Raw genomic sequence first — 8,860 nt, 5'->3', positions numbered from 1 at the left:
ATTTAGCCAGTGGGTACAACCAAGTCCCGGTCACCGAAGAGGACAGGTATAAGACTGCTTTTTGCACCCCATTTGGGTTATTTGAATGGAATCGGATGCCCTTTGGACTATGCAATGCTCCTAGTACGTTCCAGCGGCTAATGCAGCGTTTGTTCGGGGATCAATGTCAGTCCTTATTGCTATATTTAGATGACATAATTGTGTTCTCTTCCTCTGTAGAGCAGCATCTAGAGCGGTTGGAGGTTGTTCTAGGTCGTATAAAAAGGGAGGGGCTGAAGGCTAGGCTGGACAAGTGTGCGTTTTTGAGGCCAGAGGTTGGTTATCTAGGCCATGTCATCTCAGCAAAGGGTGTCTCCACCGACCCGAACAAGACCCAGGCAGTTGCTCAGTGGCCTCGTCCGTCTAGTGCCACTGGCCTGCGTTCTTTTCTCGGCTTTGCCAGTTATTATCGTCGGTTCATAGAGGGGTTTGCAAAAATTGCTGCCCCCCTGCACCGACTGGCAGCTGAGTTTTCTGGTAAGCGCAAGTCAAAACATTCTGGGGCAGGGTTTGGGGACGCCTGGAGTGATCAGTGTGAGAATAGTTTTGCTGAGTTAAAGGTACGACTCACCACTGCCCCTGTACTCGCATATGCAGATTTTTCAAAGCCATTTATTCTGGAGGTGGATGCCAGCCATGGGGGCTTGGGGGCAGTCCTCTCTCAAGAGCAGGAGGGGCGAGTTCGCCCTATTGCGTATGCGAGTCGTAGTCTGAGGCCCACGGAGCGCAATATGTCTAACTACAGTTCTATGAAGTTGGAGTTTGTTGCGCTCAAGTGGGCCATGACGGAGAAGTTTAGGGAGTATTTGTTGGGCAGTCGGTGTGTCGTCTTTACGGATAACAATCCACTTAGTCACCTGTTGAGTGCGAAACTCGGGGCGGCTGAGCAGCGGTGGGCTGCACAGTTAGCTGCATTCAACTTTGAGATTCGTTATCGCTCTGGAAAAAGTAACTTGAATGCAGATGCTCTTTCTCGTCAGAATTCTTCTGAGAGTCCAGTGATGGGAGGCCTGGTACCAGGAACGGTAGTGCCCGCACCTTTAAGACAAGCCTTGGAGGGGGCGCCAATAGTTGAGGTACAACAGTCTATGATATCTACTATGCCAGGTTATTCTTTGTCAGATTTGGGATCACTCCAGGCAGTGGATCCTGTGATTGCGGAAGTACTGCCATTTTGGAGGCTGAAGATCCGCCCAGGGCGAGATGAGCGCCAACAAATGTCATCTCTAGCTTTGACATTGCTCCGTCAATGGGACCGCTTGGTGGAGAAGGATGGGGTTCTCTATCGGCGGGTGCATTGTCCGGATGGGGGGGAAGAGACTCTACAGTTAATTCTTCCGGCTGTTTTGAAGTCTGAAGTGGTCATGCAGTTACACCAGCAACATGGCCATCAGGGCATAGAACGGACAACTGAGCTTGCCCAACAACGGTGCTATTGGCCAGGTCTTTCGGCTGATGTGTCTCGCTGGTGCTTGGAGTGTGAGAGATGCCAGGCCGCTAAGGACACTAGACCATTAGCTCAAAGTTTTATGGGGCATCTTCTGGCCTCTCGTCCAAATGAAATCGTGGCAATGGATTTTACTGTATTGGAGCCGTCAAGATCAGGCATTGAGAATGTTCTTGTGGTAACTGATGTATTTAGCAAATATACCTTGGCTATCCCCACTAGAGACCAAAAGGCGGAAACTGTAGCTCAGGCCCTGGTCAACGAATGGTTCTTCAAGTTTGGCATTCCAAGCCGCTTGCATTCGGACCAGGGCCGTAATTTTGAATCTCTGTTGATCCGGCAGCTTTGTGATCTGTACGGTGTGAAGAAGTCTCGCACAACACCATATCATCCGGCTGGAAACGGCCAGTGCGAGCGTTTCAACCGTACATTGCACAATCTGTTACGGGCCTTGCCAGTTTCCAAGAAAAGGGACTGGGTAGCGTGTTTACCGCAGGTTGTCTTTTGCTATAACACCACCCCGCATCAAGCGACTGGGGAGTCACCCTACTTTTTGATGTTTGGGCAGAAACCACAGCTACCAGTGGATTTCATGTTGGGGAGAGTCCAGGAACCTGTGGCAGGCAGTGTTCATGACTGGGTCGAGGAGCATCAGAGCCGTTTAAGTGTAGCTTTTCAGGGGGCACGTGAACGGTTACAAGCGGCTGCTGATAGGCGGAAATTAACCCATGACAGGCAAGTTCGTGATGCCCCACTCATAGAGGGCCAGCTGGTATTCCTTCGTCACTGTAGTTATAAAGGTCGCCATAAGATCCAGGACATGTGGAGTCCGGTGGTTTATCAAGTGGTGCGAGCCCCAAGAGATGGTGGTGCAGTGTATACTATTGCACCAGTGGAGGACCTGAGTAAGGCGATTACGATTCATCGGTCATTCCTTAAAAATCGAATACAGAAAGACTCTTCTGGTGTGTCAACTGCTGCAGTTGTGGAACTACCACTGTCGCCTGGGCATGTTGAAGAGGAAGAGCTTGATTTGGTTAGGGTGGTGCAGGCACAAGGTGCAGAGAGATTGAGTGTTGACCAGGGATCCTCGGCTACCTTGACACAAGGTACTCCTAACCTTTCTGGGGAGTCCTCACGTTTGGTTGCAGTGGGGGGGGATATTAATGATAATTAATATCATTATAAAGATACGTGTGTTCATGTAAACACTATAAATGAGGATTCTCCCTCGATCCCCGGGTCTATTATAGATCTGAATTCAGACCTGTATATTTTAACCATTAGCCCTGCTGGTAATCTGGAGGATTTAGGCAAACATAGCAGCACGGCCATGTGTCTGAATGTGAACGAACTCCTGATAAAAGTCAACGTCCGCCATTCTCCAATTCTCGTACTGCTCTCCCGACAAAAATGCTTGCAGCACACACACAGCTTTGCTGTATCGGCCCTGACAAGATCGCGGGGAAAAACATGCAACAAACCCAGTGGATCATGGAAACAAACACATACGAGCCTTCATGAACGGCTACTGCGTGCCGTGGATCCGTGACTCCGTGTCTCGTCTCACAGCTTGCTTGAAACTGGCAGGTCTGTCTCGCCTTCGGAAAGCACGTGCTCTCATGAATAATTAAGCAGCCGGCTCTTCTCATAGGATAAGAAAACTCCGCTATGAATAATAATGAGAAACCGACGTGTCATCATTGCACTTGCAGTACTGCGCTACGTCGCCGATTTTGATCCCTCCCCAAAAATCATTTTAAGCCCGGAAGCTGAAATTAGCTGACAAAAGCTCAAAATTATCTAGTTTTCCCCACAATTAAAGCTGACAGGTGGTAATATTGTCTTAACTGATGCTCAACACACACACACATCTGTTAATATAAAAAAAAAGTTCTCCAGGGTGTCCTGAACCTTTAAGGGCGCACTCATACTATGCTATTCGAACCGTGCCCAGGCCTGTTTCCCAGATTGTTTGAGTAGTGTGAGTGCTCTGAATCGGGCTCAGGCACAGTTCAGTTGGCCCGCCCTGGCCCGGTTGAAAGAGGTGTGCCAGAGCGCAGTTCACTATGGCTCAGGCGCGGTACGCTTGTAGTGTAAGTGCAAAGCACACAGAAGCCCAAAACTGAAGTAGAGATGTGACTTTAAGGGACTGTTTGATATGGATTTAGTAATCATTCTTACTGTTCAATGACCACAAACTGTCATAGATTATTAAAGATGCAAACTTCTCACTGCACGACAGTGGCACCTTCAGCAAACTCATTGTTTATGAGCGTCAAAAGTGGCTTATCTGTTCAGCGAAATTTTTGACTGCATGCCACTGCATCTCAAACGACTAAAATGATATAACTAAAGAAATGTCCACTGTGCTGAGTGAGAGCGCTTCTTACTGAACAGCGCATCATTGATGCCGCAAACGTGCTCAGGCCGGATGTGATGTGAGTGTGGGCCGAAGGAGGAGATGGGAGGGGGGACAAGTGTGCTTGGCCTGGTTCAAGGAAACTCTACATAGTGTGGGTGCACCCTAACAATGACCAAAATACTAAAATAAACTTACATTTTAAGTTTTCAATGTAATAAACCATAACATTTTTGGCTGTATGTTAGATGATGAGATATTTCCAGTTTAAAAGCATTTATTAAACATCCAAAAGGTGCACCACACTAATCAAATAAAAAAAACATTTAAACAAAAATATAACTAACGCAAGCAGAAATGTATCTGTGATAGAAAATAGGGAAAAACTTGATAAGGTATTATAGCCTGCTGTACTATTCACTCTTCAAATAAATGTCACTATCAGACCCATATTATCATAGCAACTAAAATAAAGTGGACTAGTGTCTGCTGTCTCCCACATTGATGATGAGATTGTGGAGGACATTTTCCCTGTAATCCTCTTCATTTTGAGGAGAAGCTGTTCTACGGGCCTCTGAACATATATATTGGCTTGTACAGTGTTTTGAACTGTACTACAGAAAAGTACTTCAATTAATCTGTTGTGGTAGTACTATAGTTGCTATGGTAGCACAACAAGTTTAATATAAACAAATGACTCAGTGCTGTATTATTTTACAAAATAGGGTATATTATGCTCCAATTCATTACACTTTACTGTCGTAAAACAACACTTTGTGTTTCATTTTATCTGTTCACTATTCTTAATACTACAGTATGCTGAAGCATTCATTAACAAGTTGTAAATAATACAAGCCTAAAACAAAGGCATTATACCTAACACTCAAAAACAATAGTATTTATTATAGAATTTTCCTTAACCTTTTAGTTTTTCATGTATTGTTATTTGTTAATGAACTGTGTGGCAATATATAAACCATATCGACATTCGTGGGATAACCAATTTAACAGGAGGATCTCTTGAGAGCAAAAGCATGATAGGAAGAGGAAACACAAGGCACACATTGAGTCTTCATCATCTGACGGAGCGAAAGCAGATCATTCGCACGTGAGCAGTTGTGTTTTGAGAGCATGCGAGAAGTTTTGTCCACGAGCAGAGGAAACCGGCACGTGAGCAAAGAGATTCGCTCGCTCATACATGAAAACACTCTCGACTTGTAATACTGCGCTTAAGACATTTGTCAGTGAAGTAACACCATACGTGCATACGCCCATCTCGCGAATGTCCTGTCTTCTGCCATTTTCATTTCCGCAGCACGTTATAGCGGCTGAGCCAATAGCCTCAGACTTCCTCGGGCTTAAATCATTCCACGTTCAAAGTAAAAAGTTCCAATAGCCAGAGGGAGATTAATGAAAACACATGTGTATATTCACTAACCACACAGGAACTTGCTGTATTTTTATTTATTTTTTTGTTAATGTCTTGCGAGCAAAAAGTTTGTTGTAACGCAAGCTTTACTGAACATGTGCAGAATAAAATATTACTGAAATTGTATTAGTAATACCTTACACTACTGCGTTATATAAAAAGTTATATGTTACTGTAATACATTACTTTTGTTACGCATTACTCCCAATACTGATAATGATTAGGTACAAAGATGAAAAGCAAAAGTAAGCAATAAAAAACAAAAAAAAAAACTGTTTAAAAAAAGTTAGTTTTTTAGGTATAACCGCAGTTTGCGACTATGCCGCCAGGTGGCACAAAGGGACGGGATGCGAACAGAAATAGACTATCCATTAGCTGTAAATACTCTGATACTGGTAAATAAAGATAAGCAATGAAACAAGGCATTATAAGTCCTTCATTAATTAATAAAAAAGACAACTAGGTTACATTATTTAAAGGAATAAAGAATAACAAGTAACCGTTAGGGTAAAGTGCTTAAGTCCGCTATTTGCTTCAGAAAAAGCAAATAGCGGTTGATAAAAACATACATTATCTCTAAAAGTTCTCATAATTGCAAGATTAAAACGAGTATATTTTTTAAATGAGGCAAATGCATTGGTTAACTAATTTTGCAGCCAGTTTAGATGTCATTTTGTGTTCCCTGAATAAGCTGTACAGCCAAAGTTTTTTCTGAGTCGTTTAGATTACAGAATATATTATTTAGCCTCTCGGTATCGCGGCTCTGTGTGTGCTGTCAGCTGAATACAGACCTAAAATAAATCTAAAAAGCAACTACTGCGCGCTGTTATTCGTTCTTTTTTTCGAATAATGAACAATTTCAATTGTGAGGAGATAACGACAGCTTGATTTGCAGTATTTTCTAACATGTTATTAGCTTGAAATAAAAACAACTCACAAATAATTATTTAGTTTGCTTTTCTTTCCTTAAAGAGCCCATATTATGGGTTTTTGAAAATTCCCCTCCATGTAGTGTGTAACACAGCTCTAAATGAAGTGAAGTATCCAGCTAAGGCTTAAATCTGTTAGTGTACAGTGTTTAAAACTGTTGATCCATCTATAAAAGAGTCGACTCATAGTGCTTCAAACGAGTCGCCTTTATACAGAGTCATTAGGTGTTTCGCCAGGACGTACGAATAAAACCAGGTTATTCACGTGCACGTGCAAACCCGGGAGATTTCAAACCTGCGGCCCCGCCCTCTGACATAGAAACCCAGACACACACACACAAACATGCCGGTCGATTGAAGTCACACTGCAGATGGATATATTGAGTCTCTACCCAAAGATGAAACCTCAGCATTATAGCCAAGCAGTTGGAAACTACTGGAAACTACATGCTACAAAGAATACTTCATCAGCGTTTGTTAAAGGAAGGATCAGTAAAGAGTGTAAGAATTGAAATATTGCAAATATTCTGATATCTTTGACAATTCAAAACATGAGCTGAAAACAGAGGCTGGTAACTTCACAACTCAGCAAGGGGTATGCGGGAAAAACCAGTTCCTGCTGCATTTGCATCTGAGACTCAGCTTCATCCCCCCAATTCACGCATATGGTCATTTCAATGTTTGAATGTTTTAAATTAACCAAACTGACTTTAACTATCATGTTTGATATCATTTGAAATGTCTCAGTGCGATTGGTACAATGGTCTCATTCTCTCAGAAATAGACATAATCAGAACAATAAATATATAACTTCAGGCATCTTTTGAACCACTGTGAGAGGTGTAACACTAAGTGTGAATGCCTTCTTTGTTATTCACACCCCCTTCCTTGAGGGAATTCTTGGATTATTTAAGGTAAGGCCTAAGAAGGACTCAGGGCGATTCTGCCTAACCAGATCAGCCCATAACATGGGGTCTGCCCCATGTTATGTATATTACGAAGTCAGGAATGCATCTTTTTCATCTTGGACTTATCTTTGATAATTTGATGTTTTGTATTGATCATTTATGAATTGACTGATTGAATTGGCATAATACATTTACCTGACTAATAAATTGTAATGTTTGACCATATTTTGCTCACTCTGTAATTATTATTTCAAGTAGATTACGCTGTATCCTTGTTTCCGCACGTCTTGCGTCAGGTCAGTAGACGGACTAAAATCCAATTGAGATGGAGCATTGGCACACTAATTGTGTTTTAGCGATCCGGCTGACTCTTGATATTGATTCATGTGTACTTAGGTGGAAAGGGCGATAACTTCCGTCTAGGTCAACAAGGTGTTGCACGACTAACCTAGATTGGGTACCCGACCTTTGTTTGAAGGTAATATCATTCTAAATTAAGTTCATATGGGAAACCATGGGCTTGGTGAAAACCAACGTTACTATAGAGTCCAGTAGTCGGGTACATTTATATTAATGCCCTAACCTCTAATTAGAAATGATGATTGTCTTAACTCAAAGGTGTACATCTAAGCGGGACTAACTAAAGTATTTTAGAACGAGCGCGCTGGTAGCGGCCATCTAAAGTATTAGTCAATTTACCTCTGTTTAATATTCAAGACTGACCGGAGTTTGACCGTGAGGGACGCCTTCGGCCGAGGCGATTTCTCTGAGCGACATGAGCACCCGAATGAACGGATGTAATAGTTACTAGTGAAGACAAACGGTTCAAACATTTATCTAAATTACATATTGATATAATCTTCTTAATGTTTTATGATTGGAGTCAGATAAAACGAGGATAAATATATTAATATTCTAAACCACCTCATACTAAAATTGGAGTCAGATATGAGTTAAGTTTAATATAAATCAACATTGTGCACTGGAAAGACCGAACATGCAGTGAACCTTCATCCACCAGTGGACACCGGCATTGGGCCAACTGGGTGGACCCTACAAGAGTAACTTACTGATGGACGTCAGGATGGGTTTCTTCTTCCATTTCTCAAGTGTAAGTACGTGCGATTAAAGTTGCCTCGTTGACTCTAGCTTGCAAATGTATTTAGTTGTGATTTGTTACTTATAACCGCGTGTACTATGTGAGGTTAACTCGCTTTATTCTCATATCGGGTGCAAAGCCACGTTTAAAACGCGACGCGTGCTGCTTTGTTTACGGAGCTCCGTGGAGGAGGATTAGTGTGTGTGTCTGTGTGTGCGTGCGTGTGTGCGCGCTGTCGTCCGGAGGTTTGTGTGTATGTGTGCGCGTGCCTTGTCGTCCGGAGCAGGGTTAAGTGGGATTTTCCATGATTTCATTCCTTTTGTAATGAAATCATGGAGCTGTGTGCTCCTTTGAAAATTTTAAAACCTAAAGCCAAACAACAACTGTGGCTAAATGGTGATACCCGTAGCATTCGTCAGTTATGGAGAAAAGCTGAGAGAATATGGAAGAAAACTAAACTGCAGGTGCATTATGAAATTTTAAAAGACTCTATGATTAAATATCAGAAGGCAGTTAAAGCTGCAAAAGCAGAATATTTTGCTAATCTCATAAAAAAGGCTCCTAATAACCCTAGAGTTCTTTTTAAAACAATTAACTTAGCCTTAAACACTGAGACTACGTCGGGTTTTGCTATTTGCCAGACAACA

This window comes from Danio rerio, chromosome 12, assembly GCF_049306965.1.
Source record: "Danio rerio strain Tuebingen ecotype United States chromosome 12, GRCz12tu, whole genome shotgun sequence".
Classification (NCBI taxonomy): domain Eukaryota; kingdom Metazoa; phylum Chordata; class Actinopteri; order Cypriniformes; family Danionidae; genus Danio; species Danio rerio.
The sequence above is the reverse complement of the archived record's forward strand: the minus strand, read 5'-3'. Positions refer to the sequence as shown.